The sequence below is a fragment of the Protopterus annectens genome, chromosome 3.part1, assembly GCF_019279795.1.
Source record: "Protopterus annectens isolate FY-2018-M chromosome 3.part1, PAN1.0, whole genome shotgun sequence".
Taxonomy (NCBI): Eukaryota; Metazoa; Chordata; order Ceratodontiformes; family Protopteridae; genus Protopterus; species Protopterus annectens.
Genome location: NC_056732.1, coordinates 396076718 through 396104211, shown reverse-complemented (window position 1 = coordinate 396104211; position 27494 = coordinate 396076718). Strand labels below are relative to the sequence as shown.

General features: G+C 38.9%; 1 protein-coding gene across 1 annotated transcript in view; it reads right to left on the bottom strand.

The window, feature by feature from the left end:
- The window catches only part of LOC122798145 (ubiquitin-conjugating enzyme E2 E2), a 2036734-nt gene that overhangs the window by 1074778 nt on the left and 934462 nt on the right, over positions 1-27494 (bottom strand). The window lies entirely within an intron of this gene.

Genomic DNA, 27494 nt, shown 5'->3' with positions numbered 1-27494 from the left:
ATCTGTAAAGATTTGTGGAGTTTTTTAAAAGCTATTAATGAAATTCCTTTTAAGCATTCTTGTATGTTTTTGATTACAGATATTAAAGATTTATATTCCACAATCCCTCATGAAATTGGATTGGAATGGTTTGGAGAATATTTATATGCTAAGAAAGTAAATCATTTTAAGGTGTTAGTATATTTGCAGTTTATGGAGATGGTTGTAAAGAATAATTACATTTTATTTGAAAATGAAATATTTTTGTAACAAGAAGGTGTTGCCATGGGATCTGCCTATGGTGGTACATATGCTAATATAGTGGTAACCCAATGAGAAATGAAATATTTGTTTGCTTCCATATTTTATTCTAATATTAAATATTACTGACACTTTTTAGATGACATTTTTATTTTATGGGATGGACCTTATAAGAAAATCAATGAGTTTATGGTTTATATTAATTCGACAACCCAGTTTTTTAAGTTTACCTATAATGCTAATTTACAAGAGATAGCATTTTTAGATATTTTATTAACGGAAGATTATATAAATAACAAATTTATTTTAAAAAATTATAGGAATGAGACATACTGTAACTCTTTATTACATTATACTAGTAGTAATCCACTCAAGCAAAAGAAAGCCATTGTGAAGGGCCAGCTTGTTTGTGCAGCACAAATTATATCTAACTTTGAAGATTTCCTCACTGAGTGTGATATCCTGAAAAATATGTTTGTGAAAAGAGGATGTCCTGTAAGATTTGTTACTGAGATAGTTTTAGAAGTATTTAATAAGAGAAAAAGGAATTTTTTTACCCCATTGTTAGCTAAGTGTCCAACACAGCAGGACGCCAGGTTCAGTTTTATTAATACTGAAAAGGACACTACTAATAGTAATTATAACATATCCATTGTTACTACTTATACTGTTGATAGTTTTGAACTTGGAAATATTTTAAATAAAAATTGGACTATCTTAAAACAGGATAAGCGTTTGAGACAATATGTTGGTGGAGGACCCACAATGGTTTTTAGGAGGGGTATGAACTTAAAAAATTATTTTGAAAGAAGCCCTATTACAACTAAATCTGACGGAACCAGTATGAGAAAATGTAGGTCTTGTAATTTTTGTAAATATATTAAAGAGGGACATATTTATGAAATTAATAAATTCATGGTTAAATTGAGGAGTAAATATAATTGTAATTCTGACAGGATTACTTATTGTGCTATGTGCGAACAATGTAATAGTTTCTATATTGGTAAAACAGACAGGAAACTAAAGAACCGTGTATATGAACATTTGTATGAAACAAGGAAACAAAAGGAAACAAATGCACTTTATAAGCACTTGGTTGACAATGAGATACATTCCTTTAAATTTTTTGTTATTGACCATATTTCTATAGAAATAAGAGGAGGTGCTTGGTCTATGTTACTAGAGAAAAGAGAATTATATTGGCAGCTATTTTTAGATGCTGCCAATTGGCCAGGACTTAATGAAAGTATCTCAATTAGCTCATTATTGAGATTAAAAGCCTTGCTTAGATAACTATGAATATATATATATATATATATATATATATATATATAATATTTATTATATACATATATATTTATATTTTTAGATTATACATGTTTATTTTTTACCATACTATTATATTGTATTACATGAGTATTTTGCCTTTATATGTTTTTAAGGGGCATGGTTTTAAGAATTATTTTTCATGTGACTATGTCTGAATCAGTTAAATACTGTTGAATTGTATATGTTATTTGGCTGATGAAGTTCTGTACTGGTGGGACAAAAGCGCTTACCAGTTGTTTGTTGTTTATTAAATTGCTTGCTATCACTTGGATCCAGTGTTTTTTCAGCATTTCTGTAGCTGTTTGGCATTATCTGGATTCAACATCAGCACTACTTTAGTGTCTTGGGCTATCCGACATACTCGACTGCTTGAGAAATATAAAATGCTAAGAACTGTGCAAAGCCAGATTAACAAGTCACATTTATGGTTTCACAGTATCTTTAGGAACAATTCAATATACAGACAATAAATTGCTGTTATATAGGAACAATAATCCCCCTCAAAATCAACAGAGAATCACTGTCTTGTAATTTTTCATTAGAAAAGCTGGCATACCAACTGTACTTTCCTAGCTTTAGTTATCTGACTCCTACAGCATAATATCATCCCACATTACTAATTCTATCACACTAATTCACTTAAAGCTTCCAATGGTTTGTGTGCCATAAAGAAACTGTGCATTATGAACAAGCTGGTAATCTGCAAGAAAAAAAAAAACAGCCAAATCAGTTCCAAATTAATTTTAATTACTACAGTAAACTGTTTCATCAAAAAAGAAATAGAAATGCAAGTAGTCCTGTGCAACTTTCAAGAACTTAAATTGATCCAAGCATATGACTTTCATCTAAACATGCAAAAGAATAAGCACAACATGTCCCTGTGTTCAGAAAATTTACCATGCTTCTTAAAGAAAAGCTGTCTTTAATGCAATTGCACAATTACCTTACTTGGAAATATTCATCTAACTTTAAGATTTATGATTTTTTTTAGGTAAATCTCAAGGTCTTGTTAGGATTTAAGGCAAAAACTCAGAATTACAGTTGGCCCTAAGAACTGCAGGGCCTAGTCTGGCAGCGATACAGGTTGAGATGCAGAATAAAAGAAGCTCCCTGATCAAGCTGTCCTCATGTAAGGAGCATGCCTGGTCCATTCTTACCAATCTATTCTCCTCGACTCTAAAAAGCCCCAAAAAAAGAAAAAGAAAAAAGATTTTTTTTTTTTGATTTTAAATTATAGCAAACTGCTTGCAAGAAGCAACTGCTACAGTTTATAAAACACAAAAATAAGGCTTTTCTTGTATTTTACACTGTTTCAAACTGCTTGCTACATCTGTAACAATCAGCTGCTGCATTTTATGCCACAAACAGAGTGTTAAAGCAAATAAGCTATGACCGCTAATGCCACACCAGCATTCATGAATGCTAGCAGTGAACTGAAGGTTTCCCTTTCCTCAAAATGCGGGACCCCCTAAGATGTGGAACCCTATTCAACCCAATGACTTCAAGTGGCCTATGATGGACCCTGCTCAGGGTCACTCACTCAAGAGTTTCTTACTCCAGGTGTTTTTAATGGACTTTCTGTTGTTAGTGGTACTTATTCTATATTTAATAATTACTAGAAACTGTTAAATATAAATATACATATAAAAATATATATGTGTGTGTGTGTATATATACATAGAGAGAGGGAGAGGTTTTTAAGCTAAAAAATACCTGTTTATATAAACTGTGTGACATTTTGATCATTTTATGTCAGCATACAATAATCTTTGATTATGGCACCACACATTCAAGAAATATTGATGTTTATTTTAAAATCAACAGCTATTACTACTGAAGGTATCTTAGAGTCATCCTACTTAGAAAACTCTCTGTTAAGACAATTAATTTGTTGCTAAACATTTAATACTTTACTTACTACTTTTTGATATCAAAGAACAGGACAATCTAAGGTAGACTCAAGAATAAAAAAAATCAGTAAAAAGAATCTCCCTTGAAAGGATTTCATTTATTTAGTGCTACAAAGAAACAGATTAATATTTTGCATTAATATTTATTTGACTGAAAAGTAGCACTTTTTACCATGCTGGTATCATGTTAACACAATAAGCAGAAATCACAGTTTAATACTGTACATTTTTGTTTTTGCCCCTTGGCTTGTGATTTATCAAGTCTCCTCCCAAGTTGGGAAGTACAGACATTCATTCATTCCCTTAGCTGGGAATTTCACCTGGCATTAGGATAAGAGGTGTCTAGAGGGGCCATCATTCAGGCAGTCATGAGGGGTGCATTGTGACCTTACTGACATCTCATCAATGACGGCATTCAGTTGGGGATATGTGTACTGCATCATCATGCCTTCCCAATTTGACAGCACACTTCTACACATCAACGCTGTAGGCTACCAAGCAGTTGTCTGGCAAGCCTAATGCCCACCCTCAGGTTATGCACTTGAATCACTGTCTCACCTTAAGGGACTTTGGTAGTGTGAAGTCAGGTGTGCCTACTCCTCTCCCTCAGAATGGGCAAAAAGGGCGAACCCATTCCTCCATGCCAACACTGTCAGCTGACTGAGCCACTAATCAAACATTGGTCACATGACCATAGTTGGGGCTTTATCTTTACCCCTTTACCGTACTGCAACAGACAATACTGTACTGGTTTAGTAACTTTGTATCACATAATGATTGCTGCATATTTTAGTGTACACCTATTTATGATACCATGTTGGATAAGCAGATTATTACTGTCAGTGCTACCTACTAAGGTACACCTGAAAAAGGGCTCTGCCAGTTTAGCCATCCTGGATATCACAACAGGTTGATTTTGTATGCAGTGTTCTAAGTAGGACCAGTAGGAGTGGGACATATTTGGTGATAAAAGTGTAGTCCTCTGTCAAATGAAGGCTGAGAACAGTTGAGCTTCATGCAGCTTTTCACATGTGCCATTAACAGGTTGTTTTTTTTTACTGTCTGGTTGACAAAGTAATTTGATCAGTACATGGATGCTGCTATATTCATACAGGTATGATCAGGAAAAAAAGGAAGCAGACATATCAACAAACTGACCTTGGTGCACTGAACAATTAGCAAAAATATAACAAGGTAAAGTTAATTGAAACTCACTGCTTGGAAAGACTGCATTTCATTGAAACTAGACTGGCTGGAAAAAAAGGTCATACATAAAACCATAAAGTAAAAACTGATGACAGACAGACTGGAGTGGCTAGGAGGATATGCTCTTTATCCCTATTCCAAATGAGTGCACTACTCTAACTGCACTTTATGAAATAATGCTATGCTTACTAGAACCTGGAGACTGTTCCTTTTCCAAGTTCTCCCAGGGGACTGCCTTCTGCATATATAATGTACATATTGGATTTTTCAAACAAATCGATAGAAACAATGTCAAAAGAAAATTAGCTTGATGAACTAACTTGTGATCAACTACGGTGCTCCTATTTAGTGCTGTTATGCTTAATCAAACAAAAGAGATATTTGAGGTGTATGGGCCTGAGCATGTCTGTGACTTTGATAGACAAAAAGGTAAATACAGAATTAATAAGAAGGATAATTGATCTGTAATAGCAGGTGTGAAAACCAAATGGCATTAAACAGCCTATTAACCTTTAGATAAGCATGTAATGTCATTGTCTACATTTATTTCACATACATTTTATGCAGCATTTTAACTCAAACTCATCTAGCTCCATAGCAAAATTTGAAAGTCTCCCCCAGCAGAGGTGACAACATGCTGAAGGCTTGTGGGAAGGAGGCAGAAAGGTGCCTGATCAGACAAAAAAATGTAGATTTCTTTTTATAATTTATTTTTGTTTGCATTTGCTACACACCACCAGCACCACAGAAATGTATCCCTGATGTGGGCCTCGTCTCATATACACTTTCCTGTCAAGAATACTTCCCATATAGGACAACATATCATATAAGTATTACAAATTCTGCAGAGATGCAGTAGCAACCTCTCTTGGAATACAACTAATGCTAACAGTGTGCAAGTTCATTCTTGTTCATTTTCCTGCAGTCTTGGCTAAACTTCACCAGTACCTGCTAAATCCTGCCCAGATGTCTGAATGTACAGTGCAATAACTGAGTGAATTTCTTTGGTTATCAATGAAATTGTCCGCCAAGTTGTTAATTGGGATCAATGAGTTTGATGTAATTTTAGTTGTTAACTGTTATGAAATCTGATCCTTCATGGGTCCTTTTCAGCTACTATCTGATCTACAAGACCAAGGACAAATGTTGTATTCATGGACAGTGTAAAGTAGCTAATTAGTGTGTTTTCAGCAGGTGGGAGGAAACAAGAAGGCCCGGAGTAAACCTAAGCAGACATTAAACTTGCAAACTCCAAATAGGCAGTGACCAAAGGCCACACATGAACCTCAAATCCAAGAGGAGTAACAAAAACCTTAACAACTGAGCCAGCATGCTGCAAAAGTGTTGTACAAGTGGATTACTCACTATTACGCTAATAGGTATGAATAAAAACTAAACTGGTTCTACCTGGCTTTGTTGCACAGAGGTTTGGAGCCATGACTGTGGATCATGTAACCAGGGTTCCATTAGCTGCCGCAGGACTGGATGTGACATATAGGAAGGACAGTGGACCACTCACCTTTTCTCTCCTAGGGAAGGGCAGTGCATGTACTTGGAGGTACACAAGGCAGTGTGATTTTCCTTGTGGAGACTGCAGAGGTCACCTCTTTTGCTGTTTATGGGAAATGCCCCTTAAGGAAGTGAGGCGATTGCTGTCAGCCTATTGCATGCCCCTCCCTGATGCCTCTTTGAGTGACTGCAGTGTTAGGGTTAGGGATAAAAATGAAAAAAATCTCTAACAACCCTTAATGGCTGCCTGGATGATGACCTTTTCAGCTGTAACCCCAGAGAAGAGAACAAATGGGCTGATAGGCCATGAGAGGATCTGATGGTGAGTAGGCAAAAAGCACAAAACATTTTCTACAGGTGGATGTATCCAACCTATAATCTAAGATTCATTCATCTGTCTATTCCTTTATTAATTTTCCAGACCTGTTTAACACTAGTCAGGGATGTGAGAGAGCTGTGTTGCCTAGCCCAGCAAGCAATGAGCATAAGACAGAGAGAAGAGCCAAAGCCATTTCAGTAAGTGCCCTGGCAGCTACCAGACTGGAACCCCAATCAACCCAAAGCTGGGGACCAAAAAGAAAAAAAAATCCTCTTGCAGTCCTCTTGAAGACAAAAAAAAAACTTTGGAACTGCAGCAAAGACATTCTGCTAGCTCCCTGCTGCAGTTATTAACATTTAAAGGCATTAATTCAAACAACAACAATACTGGCTGCAGCTGTTCAGTTGTTTTAATAAATGATGGTACTGTCCTTGTACCTGGCCGGCAACTATTCTGAGGTGATGATCATGTCCCTTAATAGCTTGCTTTAGGGTAGCTGCCACCTACCTATAATACTAAGGTAGATAACCAATTCTAGAAAGGATGCCAATCCATCACAAAACATTTTTATGACAAAATAAGCAAAAATTACAGTCACAAAACAAGCCAAGCATAGCCTATTACCAGAAAATGCTTAACAATACAACTCAGTTGCTTCAAGTACCCCTCTTCAATCTCCAGGCACAATAAGTCAGCCTTCCACTTAGACCTAGTCTATTATTAGGGGCAGAAACAGAGAAAGGCTGTCAAGTGCAGCATCGTTGTAATGTCATAGGGATTTTTTTTTTGTTTTTATGACCTCCCACAAGCCTGACCCCACACATTTAATATGTAATGACATCAGATGCAGACTCTCATGGACATCTGCTTATGCATCTCTAACATGATTGGTGGGTGCTGTAACTCTTCCCTGAGGTTTACAATACAAACCACAATATTGTTCCATTGGAAGAGTGAACCATCAAAATGTTGCTCATTCTCTATCCTCCCTCCCCCCAGTTGATTCCCCAAGAGCAGGCTCTCTGCTATCCTGTGCTCCAGTCAAGACTCCATCCTGCTGTGCCATACAGCCAGCAACAAAATTACTTTTTTCTTCCTTTCACCTTTCTAATTGAGTAATACCAGTTTTTTTACAAAGTGACTATGAGTTAGGGCCACTGTCCCTGAATATTAAAAGTTAGCAGCTATGCAGCATAAGGCTTTACATGTATGACTATACCAGGTTCCCTTTGCAAACACCCTGATTTAAAGGTAAAAGGCAGCAATAACCCATTTCACAAATCTGAATACAACTCCCACTTTTCACTGGTACACCTAATAAAAAGATCTGCACCAATACGTTATGGCCTGTAATTATCTTTAATAAAATTTATAGTGACATCATAACAATGTGTAGAAATTGAACAAGAAAAATTGAGTCAGCATTTATTACTACTGCCTGAGATATCTCATGAGGTGAATTGGCATAAATAGAAGCTTACATACTTAATATCAGTAGATGTGAAGCCTTCCTTGTAATCTGAAGGCATAAGGCTGTAACACTCCAAATTTCCCAGACTGCTCTACCTTTCCTATCACACAATGCTCTGTACTAACTCCCTTCTTCAGAACAGAGGTAGTTGCACTGAAGCTAAATGAAAGCCAAGGAAACAAGACCACAACACTAAGGAGAGGGTGATGGAAAAGGCTGTTACTGGGCATGATCTTACTATTATGGATCTATCATTATTGTAAGTACATAGCTTTCATATCTGATAGGGTGAGTCTGTCCTCAATAACCTCTAGGACAGCACCCTGAGCTATTCCTAAAAGGAAGTCCAAGACCAAAATACCCTAAACACAGTCCTTTCAAAAGAGGCTCTAGATCTGAAAGCCAAGTCTAATTCATTGTGTTTGTTGAAGGTATAAAGGGAGGAACAAGCAGCAGCTGCAAACTATCGTCCATGAAATATTTTTAAGGAAGGCTGATAAGGAACTTGTTTACTTATTCTTCAGCTATTTCTGTTCAGATGTGTGACACGATTCTCTTCAATATGCCCTGTATTTATACACTGTTTGGCTCTCTACCTTTTTCAGTACTGATGTTTCATCTCAATTCTGTTTCATAATTGTAATAATTTTCATACTGTTAACACATGCTTTACTTGTGTTTAATACTTAATAAAGACCTCCATCATTTTTTCCAGTCAAGCTCTACTATAGGAAATGAGTGATTTCCTAAACTAATCTTGCTGAAGATGACCTAGAAGAAAAGAAAAAACTTCAGAATCTTACAAAGACATGTATCAGTGATAACAACTTTATAGGTTCATAGGTAGGTGCTAGGCTATCGGCCCTGGGGCCTATACAAGCCCAGCCAAAAAGGTACCCTGGCTTTTGCCACCCAAGAAAATTATTTTCCTGTGCCACTGTCGAGCTGTTATTTTGTGAGAATTTAATTGAATTGTACTCAATTATTACTGCTGCCTGAGATATCTCTTTTTCACATAAACCTTTCACAGGAATTTTAGACACTTCAGAAGAAGTTGTCGACGTTAATTTCTCTTCTACTCTATGTTTTTTTAGCAGTAGAACTTGGACAGGGTTTCTCACTTCATCAGCTTTAAGGAATCTTTGTTTCTCTCTCTCTCTCTCTCTCTCTTTGCACTTTGACTTATGTAAGGTATCCTAAATAGGTACAGGCTCAATCCTAGAAGTCAAAAGTGGTGCTCAAGGGTTAAATCAGGTCAACAGTGAATCTACACATGTTCCAACTCAAATAACTTATTTTTCCTTATAATGAATCTCCATCTTGGGATGTAATTTTGTGCCCATATTTACACACAACTGGTAGCAATAAACTGTCAAAATCAAATGGCACAAAACTGTAACACCAAAATGGACATCTGAAAAAGAAAAAGAAATAATTAACAACATTAAAACAAACAATGACAGAGCAACCATAGAGTAAAAGTATGAGGGCAAGGCCATAAAACTGCCAAGGAGGCCTAGGGAGGAGAAGCAAGAAGCTTAAACCATACAAAAATAGAAAAAAACAAACTAACAAAAAGGGTCTGACCTGGAAGCTGACTGCAACAAAGCAGCAAAGCTAATGAGTACAATTCAATTAAATTCTCACAAAATAACATGTTTTTTTGAGTGGAGTTTTGGGTGGGGCTGTTTTTCTGATTAGCTTGATACTTGCCAAACGTGATCTGGACAATAACATAGTTTGTACAGCACTGCAGGTAAATCTGGAGTGGATAGTAGTCTGACACATTTTCAGATGGCCACCTGACTAAAGGCCTCCAGCTTCAGCCCTGTTGTGATAACGATAGTGCTCTTCAAATTAGATTCAGGGTTTCCCATAAATATTCTTTATGAAAACAGTTAAAACAGAAACATAGACTCAACAATACATACATCCCTGACTTGAAAAATAATTATTTTTTTAAATTTGTCAATTCCAGAAATTATTCTCACTTTTCCATCCTTTCTTAGAATCAGAAAAAAAATCTGGAAGAGAATCTTCTTCCTACAAAGGGATTGTTAATATAGACTGTTTGGCTAACACGTGTGAGATTAAAGGGAAGGTCACTGTAACTGACTGGAGAGTTTTCAGGAACTGCAGCTGGGCTGAGTTTTACAATACCCTAAAATCACACAACCAAAGTGGGGTGACTGTCAGCAACCAGTCTGAATTTATTGACTTCCAATAACCTTTCTCCTGTGGAAAAGGGATAGTTATTAGGAAAGCATTGGTCGCATATAAACACACTGGAAATCTTAGGACTTAACTGGCTCCCTTCTGCTTAAAATACTGTTAAGAAATTAACTGTAAGATCTTCAGGAAAACAAAGGTTGATTATAACCTACACTACAGGCCTGCCTCAGAATTAACACCAGAATTAAAACACCAACTCTCTATTTTTCAATGTGTAACTGGATAAGCTAAAACAATAAGTTATATTCAATCAACTGAAGCAAAAACTGGTTATTTAATGGAACAGAGAATGGAAGAATTCTCTCAACACAGTACGTACTATCAGATGAGTATCACATAGATCAGTATTTGCCCCCTTAGCATTTTGCCTTCAATGTTAAAATCAAGTGATCATCCATCAATAGTAAAATATGCAAAGGAGTGCAAAGTGAGCTGCATCTTTCCTCCTACGGCAGGTGCACTGTGCTACACAGGTTACAAATCTGTTACATTTAAAGTGCTCTAACGATAGTTTCATGTTCACTATAAACAGATGTGGCATCCTGTCCTGTACTTTGGGAAGAATATTTCAAATTCTGATTTGAAAATCCTTAGCTGTGTAATTAGAACAAGTTCAGCTTTAAGGAACTTACGCATACTTACAGAAAACAGTATTAGCTTTCATGTCAAATGTTTCTGCTAGATTCAGATATGTTGCTTGAGGCTCTCTACTGTAATTCCTATACCATAAATGTGAGTCCCAGAACTACAGAAAAAAAAAGAAAATAGAGATACTAAAGAATAACAGTGAATAACAAGAAGTGCTGTTCTTTAAAGTTATTTTTGCTGAGGTTTAGGCCTCCTATATATCCCAGACCCCTAGTACCCCGAATGTGTGAGGTTGCATCCGTCACCCCTACTAATGAAATATACTAACACCAAGATCAGTGTACCTCAGAGAAAAGTGAATACACCAAGATACAGCAAACTCTGACTTAGTGCAGGTCCTTATTTTTGCACATTTAGCCTCACTGTTCTAAGGCTTGAAATTTAAAACTACAGCTGTTGCATGAACCACTAGGTTTTCATCAACAGCAGCAACAACAGTTACATGACCTAAAACAGCCCCTACAAGATCAAGATCAGTGAAGTGATATTTAAGCAATAACGAAGGAGTGGTGTTGATATCTTGATAATTTACCCATGGTTGGCATGGTTTGATCACAAGGATGAAGCCCAAGTAATTAAACAAAGCCAGCCGTGGTCAATCCTCCTATACCCACATCCACTAGTCGGCTATTGCTATTATACACTGACATTATTTAAGAAATAAATTGCTTACTTTTCTTAAATAATGTCTTTGTAAAACTGCGCCATGGTGTTCCTCCACATTGTTTCCTCATTATCCCACGTTTGTTGATGTACTGCGTATACACTGTGAAAGTAGCAGACTCCAAATCCGACTTCAGACCAGTGACAAGTGGAGTACCACAGGGTTCAGACCTGGGTCCTCTCCTGTTTGGTATCTACTTCTCTGACATACAGGCTAACACAGAAGGTCTTTGGCTAACGAAGTTCGCAGATGACTGCAAACTAGGAGCCATAATCGAAACTCCTAATGATGTGGAAAGTGTGATAAGAGACCTTGGGACACAGGTGGACAGTAGTCTCTCCTTTGATAATCACATCGCCACAGTAGTCAGGAAATCCTTCTACGTGGCACACCTCATCACAAAAGGTTTCTCATCCAGAAAAAAAGAGGTCATTGTTCCCCTCTACTCATCACTCATTAGACCCATTATAGAGTACAAAGCCCCTTTTGGTATGTACCTCACAAGACATCTACAACAACTGGAAAGGCCGCAGAAATACCTCACAAAGAAGATTACCAGCCTCAAACAGATGCCCTACCCAGACCGTCTCAAAAACCTCCAGCTTTACTCCGTCACATATCGCCTACTCAGAGGTGATCTCTGCCTAACATACAAAGCTATGTCAAACCCAGAGCTGTTGGACATGCTCCACTTAAAGAAATCCCAATCCCTCTGAGCTACACACTCTAGAGACCTAATCCTTGTCACCACAATAAACAGAACATGCCGGAGGGATAGATTCCTGTCCCAGAGACTTCCCATACTCTGGAATAAACTACCTATCTATATCAAACAAAGCTCCTCATTAGCACTCTTCAAGAAAAATCTTGATGATTGGATGTGAAATAGGAAATTCACCCCGTGGATCACTTTTGTGGCTCTGCTCGACAGTGGCACAGGAAAATAATTTTACTGAGTGGCAAAAGCCAGGGTACCTTTTTGGCTGGGCTTGTATAGGGCCTAGGGTCGATAGCCTAGTACCTGCCTATGAACCTATGAACCTATATGTATGGAATTAATGTTCCCACGCTTCTGCAGTACATCAATGCTGTTGAAAGCAAGCAACAGAGAAAGGAAGATCTCTGTTACTTTTTTTTTTCTTTAAACTATAAAATCCAGACAGTTTAGAAGTACAACAGAGACAGGGCAGAAATTAATGGAAAATCAGGTATGTTTCTTTAGTTTTGCAGAACATACCTGATTTTCATCACATTTCCTCTGCACTCCAAACATACCTCTCAACCTCTTAGCTCAAGAAATGTGGACAAAGCCTTAAATAATAGGGGACAAAGGCCCCAAAATACGGACCAATAGAAAATGTTGCTCTTATAAACTTAGAAAGCTACTAGAATAACAAGATTTGTGTCATCGTGCATTGCCTGAAGGATATAAAGTCTGAAACTGAAATACAGGCATACCTCTCAACTGTACAGTTTTTGCCTCATATTTTCGGTCGGTTTTTCATAAAATTGTGGTTTTCTGGCAAATTATTGACAAGTCATTAAAGATTGAAGTCAGACAATAATGACAGTCATTTGAGTTTCAGACTTCATACCCTTCAGAAATTTCATGCTAACACAAAACACGTTATTCTGTCAACTTTATAAGTTTGTAAGATCAATATTTAAAAGCTCATAGGTTCATAGGTAGGTACTAGGCTACTGGCCCTAGGGCCTATACAAGGCTAGCCAAAAAGGTACCCTGGCTTTTGCCACCCAAGAAAATTATTTTCCTGTGCCACTGTCGAGCAGAGCCACAGGGGTGATCCCTATTTTTGGGCCATTGTCCCCCCATTACTTATGGCTTTGTCCAAATTTCTTGCTCTGAGAGGTTGAGAGGTATGAATACATGTCGGTATTTAGTGACCTTACTCCTCAGTGATTTGATGGAAAAACCCACATTTTATGAGGAACAAACCAAAAGTATGAGGAAAAAATTTTATGAGGAACAAACCAAAAGTATAAGGAAAAAATGTGGACATTCTATGAAAATCTGGACAGTTGAGACATATGCCTCTGTAGCATACTAAGAGAAGAAAGTCTGGCCGCTCAATGGTACTTCAGCGACCGGACTTTTTTCTATTGGTACATGCTCGATTTACAACAGGCACGCTGGTTGGGCTGACCAATCAGCATGCACATGTTTGAAAAGTAATAAGCTATCATTGTATAATTCTCACTTGTTTACCACCCACAGCTTCTTTACTGATGAATTTGCAGGTTTGTGATACTGTTTACCTTGCCAGTGTGTTCTGTTTCATATGGAACACTGACAGAGTTTATCTTGTAAAAAAAAAGGTTACAAATTGTTGGTGTTCTGTGCATCTAGCCATGCCAAACATAGAAAACAGTGTCTTTTAATTATTTTCTGTAGCTTTATATTCCTCTGCATTGTGTTCTATTGTGCTCTTTTGGCTGGTCTGTTCTTACCCTTGCTGACCGACTGACATCTACTTTACAGGATTTGACATGACACCAGTCTCTAAAAGATCAAGGAAGCGAACACTTCTCTAATTTATTTACTATGTAGAACTGCTACAATACTGAATTTTCCGGTATGTCATACTACTTACTCAGCAAGTGTTTTCTGTTTCACTTGGAACAATCTGATCTAGTTTATCTTGTGAGAGAAGGTAAAACTGCTGATGTTCTAAGTACCTAGTCATATCAGGAAATGAAAAATGTTTTTTGAATGGCTATTTTTTAATAGCTTTATACTGCACTGCTTTGCATACCATTGTGCTCCATTTGGCTCAGCTGCTCTGAGCTGTACATTAGCAGAGCACAGTGCACTCACTCCATAGTCACAAATCATTGATTTTGAAATTTTGTTTATAGCCCCTTTGGTCCCTAAATTACCCACCATATATTCACTCTTAGTCCCCATTTAGAATTGCCCTCTTATTCAGTTTTCACCATGGCAATTTTGCTGTGCCAAGCAGTTTACCTATAAGCAGCTTACTATCTTTTTTCAGCTCACCATTTACTGAAAATTAAACATTGAAAACAATGAGCAGAAAACCTACAAAAACATAAAAAAAATTTTTTTGCAAGGGGGTCCTCCTACATCACCCCCAAATTATATATCCACGGTTTCACTACAGTGGAGAAATTGTGAGAAAACCCTGAAAATGCACTGAGGGTTCTCAGAATACACTGCATTGTCTTGAAATGCACTGCAATACTAAATTATCTCACTAAAGCAGCTTGACCGCTAATGCAACCATCACCTGTAACTATGCCATATCAAGCTGCAATCTCCCTAGGAATATTAGGTAAGCGATCTTGGAGACCATAAATGCCTAGCCATGTATACCTTTAAGCAGACACACTTAAAAGGTTTTTGCCTACCTTCTGAAGCACTGCAAACAGTGGTTATCGCTGAAATTGTGGAAAGCAGTACATCACAAACCCTTGTGTAATTTTGTGTCTATCCATCCAATCATCAAATTAAGCCTTAAATGTAGTCAAACCAATACTTCATTTGACCTGTAGTAGTAACTTATTCTACAAATGGGGAATATGTTGTGTTAGGCATCTATACTTACAGTAAATCTTATTTATTTGCTGGTGTAGATTTAGGTCCCTAGTACAAGTGTGTGCACAGTCACTGGGGTTTTGCAAAGAAACAGGAGGCAAAATAGGGTTAGGTTTTCCATGGCTCGAAAAGTAAGGCAAAAGTCACCCAGGAGGAGCCTGTAGATTACTGACTATAAGGAAAGCCATGCTAATCTATCAGGATAATTGGATGATTTGAGACCTTTAATTTTCTTGGTTAAAAATCTCTGGGAGCTTTCCAGCTGAGTGATATGCTTCAAAGGAAGCACTGTATTTGATGATGGAAGCACTCCTTAAAATGGAGAACATCGACATCTGTGCAGTGACCAAGACCTGGTTCAAGGCTCCGGAGAGCACCCCAGCACTACCAGGCTATAATTCATATCACACCTTTTGTCCCCTAAACCTGGACCGAAGCACTAAAGGTGGTGGTGGTGTCTCCATATTCATAAAGGATATGCACACCTCTAGACTAGTAGCCCAACACAACGCATCAGAGATAATTCAGATACAACTAACATTGGGTAAAACTTCAATCCAGGTTATAGCCTGCTATAGATCCCCCACCATGTCCCAAGACTCCCACTCCACATTTCTAAATACACTGGAAAATATTAGGGTACAACCCAATACCCTTATACTGGGAGACTTTAACTACCCCTCCATTAACTGGGAAAATTACTCATGTACCAACACACTTGCTCAACGTTTTCTGGAATTCATTAATTCCAACGCCCTGGACCAACTCATTCTTACCTCCACCAGGGGTAGAAACATCCTTGACCTGGTCATTACTAACATGGATGACCATTGCTCTACACCAGTAATCAACTCCTCCCTGGTCAGATCTGACCACAAGCTAATTACCATGGAGACTGACATCCCACCCTCATCCCCCACAAATGAAACCACCGTAAAAAACTTCTACAAAGCCAATTCTGGGCTTCTAAAAACAGAGGTGGCTAACTTAACAACACCCATGCAAATGGAAAATAGGTGCATGATTGCTGAATCATACACCAATGCACTGTATGAGCACATGCACAAGTGCATGGAACGGGCCATACCAAACAGAACCAAGATGCTCTCCTCCAAAAAAAGGAAGCCAATCTGGTGGTCCCCCACCATAAACAAACTCTACAACAGAAGGAAAAAACTGCTGCAGAAAAGGGTGAAGTCTCAAGACTGGAAAAACTCCTTTGTTAGCCACAGCAAAAAAACTGAGATCCATCATCAAATCCTTTAAAGCTAGCTATGAAAACAAAATTGCTGCAGATTCTAAAGACAACCACAAGGCATTCTATAGTTATGTCAAGAATCTAGATGGCAATACTCAGATCTGCTCGGAGTTACAGCACAATGGCAATACATATACAGAACCAACTGATATTGCCAACATATTGGATGACAGGTTCAGTGCGAACTTTACCCCCTTTTCACCCCCTAAAGGGCCTATCACAACACCTGAGGAATGCCAAGTCCCTGTTATCATGGCTACACAGGTAAAAACCACACTGTCCAAAGCCAAGAATACAGCTTCCATGGGACCTGATAATATCCCTGGCTGTGTTCTACATGAATTACAAAGTGAAATGGCACCACACCTGAGTACCCTGTTCAATCACAGCCTTATTTCAGACTTTTTTCTTACTGAATGGCACACTGCTATGGTCATCCCACTCCACAAAAGGGGAGCGGCTACAGACCCTGGGAACTACCACCCCATTAGCCTGACGAATCTGATATGTAAGGCTATGGAGCGCATCATCATGGACCTTATAAATAAGGAAATTGGGAATCTCCAAACTCTGGACCCCACGCAGTATGGGTTTCTGAAAGGTAGATCATGCCTGCTCAACCTGATAGACTTCTTCAAGTCTCTCACCAAAGCTGTGGATGAGGGCAAGGTAGTTCACACAGCCTACCTAGATCTTGCTAAGTCCTTTGACACCATCCCTCACTCAGGAATCATAGATAGACTCACTAAACTAGGCATAAACCCCTATGTAATAAGATGGGTTGCCAAATGGCTCACTGATAGAACCCACACTGTGAAAGTAGTGGACTCCAAATCTGACTACCGACCAGTTACAAGTGATGTCCCACAGGGATCGGTCCTAGGTCCTTTCCTGTTTGGCATCTACTTCTCTGAAGTTCAAGCCAACACAAAGGGACTCTGGCTGACCAAGTTCACAGATGACTGCAAACTGGGAGCCATTATTGATTCTCCAACTGATGTAGACATTCTACAAAAAGGCCTCACTGACACCAATGACTGGTGCCAGAACCATGGCCTTAAGCTCAATGCCAAAAAGTGCACTGTCATTCCCTTTGGGGAAAATTTGGTGCCCATGAACTACCACACAGGCGGCAGTCCACTAAACACCGAAGGTGTGATAAGAGATCTGGGGACGCAGGTTGACAGCAACCACTCCTTTGATAACCACATTGCCACTGTAGTCAGAAAGTCCTTCTATGTGGCACATCTCATTACAAAAGGAAGAAAGAGGTCATAATCCCTCTCTACTCGTCCCTCATTAGACCTATTATAGAATACAATGCCCCATTTGGTATGTACCTCACTAGACACCTACAACTGGAAAGGCCACAAAAATACCTCACTAAGAGGATCTTAGGCCTTAGACACGTGCCCTATAAGGACAGACTCAAAAAACTCCAGCTATACTCTGTCTCTTATCGCCTATTTAGAGGCTATCTCTGCTTGTCCTACAAAGCCATGTCTGACCCAGAACTACTAGATATGCTACACCTAAAAAAATCCCAATCCCTCCGTGCCACCTTAACCTCATTACCACATTAAATAGAACATGCTGGAGGGACAGGTTCCTAACCCAGAGATTTCCCATACTCTGGAACAAACTTCCCATTCACATCAAGCAGAGCACTTCACTGGCCCTCTTTAAGAGAAATCTTGATGAGTGGGTACGCAATATGAAGTTCACCCCAGGGATCACTTCAGTGGCCTTGCCGGACAGAGGCATGGGAACTAACTTTGGTGGGTGGCATGATGCCAAGGACTTTTCTTGGGCTAGGCTTATATAGGCTCCAGGGCCATTAGCCTAGTACACATCTATGAACCTACGATATGATACTAGATGAGCAAAGTGATAGGATGACATAGCTGGATTTGAAGATACATCCTTGAAAATTAACTGGACCAGATAGACAGATTTCCTGAATAAGGTGTAAGTGCAATGATAAGATGAGACAGCGTTGTCCACATAAGTAGACGTCTGAAGAGGAGTGCCATTAATAACATAAGTGATGAGATCAGCATTTTTTGATAAATGCTACCGTGCTGCAAGTTTTTGTATTTAGCTTGACACCATTATCTGTACAGTAGGTGTACATATGTTCCCAACCTTTGTAGGAGCTATTTAGTATCAGTGGATGAGCAGGTAACACTGTCAATCAGCAAACTTAGTCAAGTAAACTTCTGGGACATTGGCTTGAATGTCTACAAAATAAATGCCAAACAGGACAGGACCCAGCATTAATCCCTATGATGCTCTACTAGATAAAACTTTACACTGACAGAGGACACCAGCAACTTTCATCAACTTAGGATATGTTGGATAGCCGGTCTGAAATATATTAAGGTTATTTAATTAAGGTTAATTAACTTTCAATATCAGCAATGAAGGGTAGTGTCCACAGCCTTGGCCAGGTTGAGATAAGGAGCATGTACTGAGTGGCCACTGTCCACAGCCTCTGTAATCTTTTCAAAAAAGCTTACAAGGTACAGTAGATAGAGCCTGAGCTTCATAAATCCAAAATGATTTGGATCTAGATTAGATGAGAAGTAAGTTCTGTTATGATACGTTCCATGACTTTGTATTTATGAGGCTAACTGGTCTATACAGGGGCCAGCCTTATGTAAGGGAGTCACAATGGCTGTTCTCATGAAGCACAAGCCCTGTAGATAGGCTGCAGCTGGCCCATTTAAGTACATGCTCCAATAGTGGATACATGACACTGAAGAGAATGCAGCCAGGTACATTGTTTGGACCCTTGGAAATATTATTTTTACTTTTTTTACAAGGATTCTAAGACTTGTTACAAGGTGATTTAAGGGAAAATTAAATTTTCAGGTAAAATGAAAGCAACACTGTGGGTAAGTGGGCTAACATTAACACTAAATTTGTCTGCTGATATACTGACTGTATTGTTGAGAATGAAATATGGGATATTATTATGAATGAGCTCAGTGCATTCTTGGATATTATTCCTTAATTTCCTGACCTAACTGAAGAAAGATCTGTAATTTCCTTTGATATCTGCAATCTGCTCTTACATTCATTGATGACACATTTCAGTATGGCCCTGAGAAACTTACAAATGTTCATTATTTTCCTCCTTTTGCAAGTTTCCACCTAAGCAATTTACTCTTGATTTATCGTTATACTTAGGTGGTTACTAACTTTTCTGTGCAGTTACATTGAAGGTGATTGCTGAAGCCCTCTCAGCTTGATCTACTCACAGGGGACTGTTTAGAATTTTACATATGTTTTCTACAAGCTGGTGGTGGGGTGATTCTACTAGTCCGACAGTGAAGATGACTGATTTGTTGTCAGAATTAGCCAAATGTGAAAAGTAGCAAGTGGGTTACAGGCAGAGGGCTAGGTTGGTAAGGACCAGGACAAAGATATCAGAGCCTCTATTTGGGAAATTTTACAATGTGCTTCAGCACACTGGTATTAAAAAAATCTAAGAAATGTTCAGCATATTAATTTTACAGCAGTAATTGTGCCAAATACGTCTTGGATAATTGTAGTTTCCTAGCAATAAGATATTTGGTTGTATTTTAATCTCTTAATGGTGCTCAGGTATTTCCTTGATTTTTATGGTACACTGATGAGGATCTGTAGCTGGCAAGGAATAATAGTTGGATTTGTTTGGGGTGATTTGGATCTTCAGAAACAACAAGTTAGGGTCGTGGGGAATTTGTTATGAAGTGATGAAGATACCACCTCCACAGTTACCCAAGAAACTGAAGGCATGATAGGTGCTAAACCCTAGTATAAAGGAAGTGCCATCAGTGCACTGAAACCATGTCTCAGTAACTAAAGAAAGATGAATGTGCTCATGTTGCAGAAGGACTTCAGGTTCAGTCATCTTCCTATATTAGATTCCTAGCATTCAGTACTGCCACCCTGAAGCTGTCCACATTTGAGTTTGCTATGTTAAGAATGTCTAGTAGGAGGAATCTGCATAAAAAAGCAGTATATGGGCAGTAAAAGCTTTAGCCAGTATGTGGAAGCCCTGGTATGAAAGGTATAAGCTATCTCTGGAGAAATATAAAGTGCTGTATACTACCTCATTCCATGCCAACACATGCTGGATCCTCTCAGAATGATACCAACTATTTAGCCAATTGTTAAAGCCATTAAACGTTCTTGGTCTCTACCATCACTGTTGGTGAAAGCAAGGTATTACCTGCTAAATGCAAGAAAAATCACTGTGCTGCACTAAGCTGTGCAGCAACGGCAGTCCCTTGGTATTACAAGATGGGTCCACTGTAAAGCACAAACTTTTATAAATTCCAAATTATCAGTAATCCTGTCTGATGTGTACATAGTGAAACCCATGAAAACCCTACTCTACTACTATTTCTCTCTATCAGGTATGATATTAAGGCCTTGAATACATAGAGCTTTTTAAATCACTTGCTACACACCAGCTTGCATAAGGTATGATGATATGAGATACTGCCAGCCATGCCAGGAGAAGTAGGGTAGTGGATGTGTAACATATGCCAGCAGAGCTAGCTGGAATTTTGCAAATAACTATACGTCATTTGTATTTCAAACTGATTTTTACAGATGCTTGTGTGGAAAATGTATTTGTGAGGGTTGCTTGTGTTAAAAATGTATCAACAATGTACCCTTCTGGAAAGAAAAGAAATATACATGTATTAATGTAACCAAACTAAACACATAGGTTTTAAAGACGGATACTGGAAGAGAAGAGGTTAATCACAATCTAGCTGCAGCAAACTTTGAGAAATAGTTAAAATTAAATTAGGCCATAAAGATTGTATCTTACAGTTCTGGTTGCAGCCAGAAACAAAATGTCAGAGAAACCAAGTATTAGGAATCATTCTTCATTGTCTCTAGCATGGAGCTAATTGCTACTCTGGAAGGGTAGAGAGTTGAAATTTTTTTATGACTTCCAGCAGCTGCAGGAGATCTGAGCAAAGCTGTATCTGTGTGTATGACAACACGCAGGTGCTAAAATCCTGACAGCTTCTAGTGATGGGGATTAGCGCAGGAAAATGTCAGATGACCAGATGTGTGTGATGCCATTCTGTAAGCCGGAAATAATATTTAGATAACACTAGCAGAATACTCTCAGTTTTCTGCATTTTGTCCTGGACCTGACAACAAGGACCACTCAACCACTACACCTTGTCTTGCGCTAGTAAGTTACCAGGGATAGTAATTCTTAAAATCAGTTAGGAAAATATAGTAAGAATAGTTAAGTATTGTTTTTCTGTAACTGTGTGAATCTTTCCAGCTGTGTTATTTTTAATATTTCCTGTGACTGAAACTCTAGTGTTTACTGTAAATAGATATTTAATATTTTCATATTCTTTTATTGTTTATTATTAAATATATTTAAACTTAATAAATAAAATCACTACGATGGAACAAAAAGGACACCACTTGGACGTCTAAAACAATTTAATACCGCAAAGTTTCATAACCAAGTGGTGTCCTTTTTGTTCCATCATAGTGATTTTATTTTTTTGGATTATTGTCTTTCACTATTTCGAGGCAATTGAGTAGTTTTTTCTTGATATATTTACACTCATTGTGGCTGGTCCTTTTAGAAAAATATTTAAGTTTTGAGAGTATTTGCATATCTTTACTTGGTGACAACTCTAGCCACTCCTGAAAGCCTTGCTGCTGGTCAGACTACCATTTGAATTAATATTGATTTTGCTCAGTATAATTGGGTACCCTTGCAAGAGCCTTAGGTAGCTGTTTTTGTAGTGCCTAGTGGTAGTGATAACTACCTTATAGTCTGGGCAGAAGGGGGCATAGCTAGTAAACCTGTGCAAGCCTTTCCCAGGTGTGCAAATCAAATTTCAAAGTGTGTGTGTGTGTGTGTGTGTGTGTGTGTGTGTGTGTGTGTGTGTGTGTGTGTGTGTGTGTGTGTGTGTGTGTCAGCTACTTAGAGGAGGGACACAAAACACTGGTTTCACAGACAGAGTGGTGGAGGACTTGGCTTGGTCACTCAGCTGAGGACTTAACTCTGCAGAGTGGTGGAGGACTTGGCTTGGTCACTCAGCTGAGGACTTAACTCTGTAGCTGTACCAGTGGGGAGTCTTACTGAGGATCTGGAGGGAGACACATGGAGAAACCCAGACCCCGGGCTGAGTGTGTTTCCTGTGTGCTCTTAAGGGAAACTGTGCTTGATGCAGACAGATCTGCATCTGGAAATGCAGAGAGTATCCATTTGTATTCCAAGTGAAAGTTCCTCTCCAGTGTCAGTGGTAAAGATTCAAGCTCCTTGATTACTAGCCCAGAGTGGGGATGCCACATAAGGTATACTAGCTTCAGGAATGATTACACAGTCTGTTAACAGCTTGTTAGCACTAAACACCCACTAAGCACTCTGAAGCAGTGCACAAACTACTTCATGCTTATTGATAACCACTTACTTCTACCAGGCAAAGACTCTACATGACAGAGGTGTAGATAATCACTAGATTTGGATGCAAGCCTCTACTCAATACATATTTTTAGTACCACCAGGTTGTCAGTACCAATACCCACCTCACAGCTATGTCCCACATACCAAAAAATAAGTCTTCTTATGCTGAGGTACTTGAGAAATCACTCCACAAACATTAAAGACCCGCAATGCATTGGCTTGAAACAGAAACTCCTCAGAAAAGTAAGCATAATCCGACGCCATGAGGTAAGGGAATCGGTAAATCATACAAGAAGACCCAAAACAGACTATGCCTAAATCCCAAAGCTAAAAAAAAGCAGCCCTAGATATTGAAGAAGGAAGGAGCTAACAGCAAAACCAACTGCACAGCCACCCCAAAAAAAAGCTGAAAATGCCGAGTAAGCCATGGAAGAAGAAATGCTAGCGAAGTCCTACCCTAATGAGATGAGGCTTAATCCAAATGCACCTCAAGCGCCACCCTAGGGAAATGATGTTAAATAAATAACCCCCCAATCCACCTAGAAATAAAATAACAAGATGCAATAGCCCCTAACAAAAATAAAAAAAAACAAACACTGCCTCGAAACTCTACTAGAATTAGTAGCAAAAACAAACAAATAACGCAATAGACTGTGTACAAAAAAAAGTATGCAAAAATGAATTCCCTTTAAGAAATTAACATCTAAAAGTAATACATAAAGTAAATGGACAGTTAATTTGGAAGCTGAACAAAAGAGTATACCTAAACCTAGTGAGGTAGTAAATAAACAGAATGACACCCCTTCCAAAAAAATGGAAGCTCAACCATAATAATATAAGCAACTCAAAACCCTTCTAAAAAAAAGAATGAACAACAAAAAAGCAGGCAAAAATGACAAGTATTTCAGTTCAGTAGCCTCTAAAAACCTCCCTTGCAGCTGTTTCAAGTAAAAAAAACACAAATCCATGATCAGTCTTTCAAAGCTTTGCTTTAATGTAAATCGCCTGTTCTCAAAGAAATAAAGCAAAACATTAGCCGGAACAACAAGGGTGAAAACAAATTTGGGTCTCATAAAATTGCTTGAACAAAAATCTCCGTAGCATGAATACTCAATAAGAGAAAATTTAAGAATAACACAGTAAAAATCTAAGTCAAGCTAAGACATCTAAAGCCAAGTCTCACAAATAAAGAAATTCTTTGCAAGTACTCAAAATTTTTTCCTCTGTCTCATTTTTCTGCACTGATCTCCAAAATAAAAATCTTCCATAAAAAATGAAATCTAAAACTTAGAGAGGAAGTTGTTTTCCTTAATGACATCAAAAACAGAAGACAGGGAAGTAGAGTGAAGCTGTCTTCTGAAACCATGAGATCTTTTAAAGTATGTTGATATGCCACAAGCTTAGATGCCAAGGAGTGTGGCCATGGCTGAGACCTCAGATGTGGAAGACAGTAAAAGGTACCTGAAAGCTAAAGGCCAGGAAAACTTCCTTGGCTTGTCCAGCCTGTGGCTTCACCAGTTGTCTGGAAGAAGAAGCACAGGTTGGAAATCATCCTAACAACTAAGAGCCCTGAAAAGAAGAAGCCAACTGAGAAGAACCAAATTTTGTGAGCTATTTGAACAAAAGCAAAAGAGCATCCATTTTCCAAGCTGTTTTTAGCAACCTCTTTGATGAACTTCCTTTAAGTTCCCATGACACTGGAATTGAATGACATACATGTTTGTCCAGGAAGTACTCGGGATTTTGAATGATTTGTCTATATGTTTTGCAGTGGAAGGGATTCTGTGTCTCTTTTGAAACATCTGCTGAAGAGTTACCTGCAAGATGAAACCAGTCTCCATAAAATCATGCCTTGCCTGCACAATGGGCAATCTCCCCCAAGTTTTGTTTGTTGAACCACCACATGACAAATGTGTTCCCTTCATTAGAATTGTACCCTCTGACAGTTGTTTGAACTGTTTGCAACCTGTCATGTTGACAAAAAGTCTGCTATGTTGATATGTATGTTCTGATAGAGTAAGCATCCACTTTCAGGTTGATTGTCTTTTCCGCTTAGATGTTTTTAGATGCACAATGTTTATCCATTCTGAGGCATCTGTCTATAGTTGTCTGGCCGGGTCACAGAGAGTCCCTTGTTCTGACTTGTTTAGATGAGCCCTGAGCCCACCACAAAGATTTGTCTTGAATATTTGAAATTATTTGAGTTCCAGTGCCAACGCAGTTTAGCAAAATTTTACATTTGAGATAACAATGCAACTTGTCTCCATGCAGTGGCACGCCAATAAGCACCTCCTTGACAAGCAACTTCCTCAAAGCTGGGCTTGAAGGACTGTCCTTGCAGTCAGCCCGATTGAAGAGATAGTTGATGGAAGTAACTGGAAAAGAAGAAAAGCGGTCCTGGGCTTAAAGAGAAAGTCTCTTTTGGTGTATTCAGTCTGTCTGGCAGTCTGCAAAGCCACTCTGGGTTGTAATTGTTTGTCTCTTATTATTTCCACCAATGAAATGATAGAGGCATCTTTAAGTTGAAATCTGATCTTCAGAATGTCCTAGACTGCTATGTACTTCTCCAGCCAATGTAGAAGAGTTTCCTTGTCTTTGAATTCTTTTTTTGAATGGGTCAAGTAGTTTGCTTAATACTGTCCGTGAATACCTGGTTAAGCTCTGAAGCAAGCTATCACTGGAGTGAATGATCATGTCGACTACGCAAGCTAAAACGGGATTATCTGCAGATTAGATAATGATGATTTCTAGCTGTAGAAAGATCAGTCCTGCTGAAGTCTTGATCCAGTGATCTTTTGCCCGCAGACTTGAGTAAGCTCTATTGTCAACAAAGATTCCACAGAGCCTTGTTCTGATAAGTGTTGTAGATAGATTTGTCCAAAAGAGGTCTTACTTGATAAAGTGTTGGTACTAGGAACAGGCGAATGTCCTAAATTGGGCCTCACCTGGCACAGGACTATTGGAATGGGTAGGAATAAAATAAAATCTTAGGTGATGGCACAGTGAGCCTCTGTTCTGAATTAGATTTTTGGCCCAGAGCCTTTGAAGAGGAGCAACTGTTGGCTGTTCTTTGTGTAGAGTCTGGCAATGATATCCAGAACCCATAGGGGTTGGGGTAATTAAATAAACCTGTTGAAAAAGGTAATCCTCTTCAGAACTGAAGGTAGACAACAATTATCCCCAATTGGCAAAAAGAAAGACAGCCTTCCTCCCTCTGTGCCCATGAAGAATCTGACATGAGCTGGCAGAAACTTGGAGTAGGAACTAGTGGAAAGGGGCCTTAAAGAACTCCTGCCCTCAGACCTAGACTCTCACGTCCCTGTCCTGTCTAGACTGAGAAACCTAGCCCCTATAAGTCCCTCCTAGACTAGAGCCTAGATCATGAAAACTATAAGTCCATCACGCCAAAAAAGCAGGGCAGCTTGCTCCTTAGCTGCCTTGTTTCCATTTGCTTTAAAAACTGCTTCCACTTTAAAACTTAGCCTTGTCACAGACTTCTGTTTTAAAACATCCAAATCAAACAACAAACATGCCATCAGAAAATAAAGGATTCTAACCTTTTGTAGTTTCCTGCTCATCCAGAAAATTCACTCTAAAGGCAGCCAAGGAGGCCTGCACAGCACAGCAACCACACCAGGAGGAATATTTAGCCACCCACATCAACACACATGAACTAAATCACCCAACCAAACACATCAAATACCTCTCACTAGAGCACTCACCTTACTAAATCAATAAGGCCATAATAGAATCCAAGATTTCAATTTGATTAGAAGAATTAATTCTGATATTTTAAAACATGAGAAGTATGTAATTTCTTAAGTCATCTATCCAAAGCCCTGGCTTTTTATCTAACTTTCCCCATTTATCACTTTCTTGAGAGACACACCTTTAAGCCCCTATTTTTTAACAAGGTGAGCCCCTGAGACCTTTAGGCGGTCTGCCCCTAGTTCCTCCAAAAAGATACTTATGCTTCAAGATAACCTATAGTACCTATCCGGGTACTGGTCTCAGGGAAGCCTTCAAAATTCCGCAAAGGAAGCTTCAGAGGGAAGCGTCTCCACAGGTATTCAGACAGTAAAAACAAGAAGGCCTATGCTGGGGGGGAAAAGTCAGACAGAAATCTTCCTCTTCCCAGGAGAAATGCTTTCCTCCTTATGTCAAGTAAAGGCTCCATGAAAATCTCAGGTCCTGAAATGAAAAGGAGTAGAAGAAGTTGAAGGAGTAGAATCATCCACATCAGAATCAGAATAAGGAGATACAAGGATAATTCTCTCACCCTCCTCTCAAAGCCTCGAACATTGCTCAAAACTCCTCAACTCAGGCTCTCTCAAACTCAGGTTCCAACCAGGCCTCATATCTAGAGGGGCATCATGAATAATAAATGTAAGGTTTCTTAGGCAAAGTTTCTGAAGCACTAATCTAAACTTGCTAGGAGAAACCCCCCCTGGCCTGCCTCTCGAAGCCCTCTTGGAAGAAGCCTTGAGTGAGAGAGAAAGAGAGCCAGGGAAGAGAGGGAAGAGGAAGGAAGAGAATGGCCAGCTGCCTCAGCCCCTCAGCCCCTCCCCCTGGCGAGAGGACACATCTTGTAAAAGTAAAGAAGTAACCTGAGACTCCAAAGAACCTCAGAAAGAACCTCGGCTCCACTTTTCTTTCCTGAAAGGACACGACCGACGCCCGGGTTCTTCA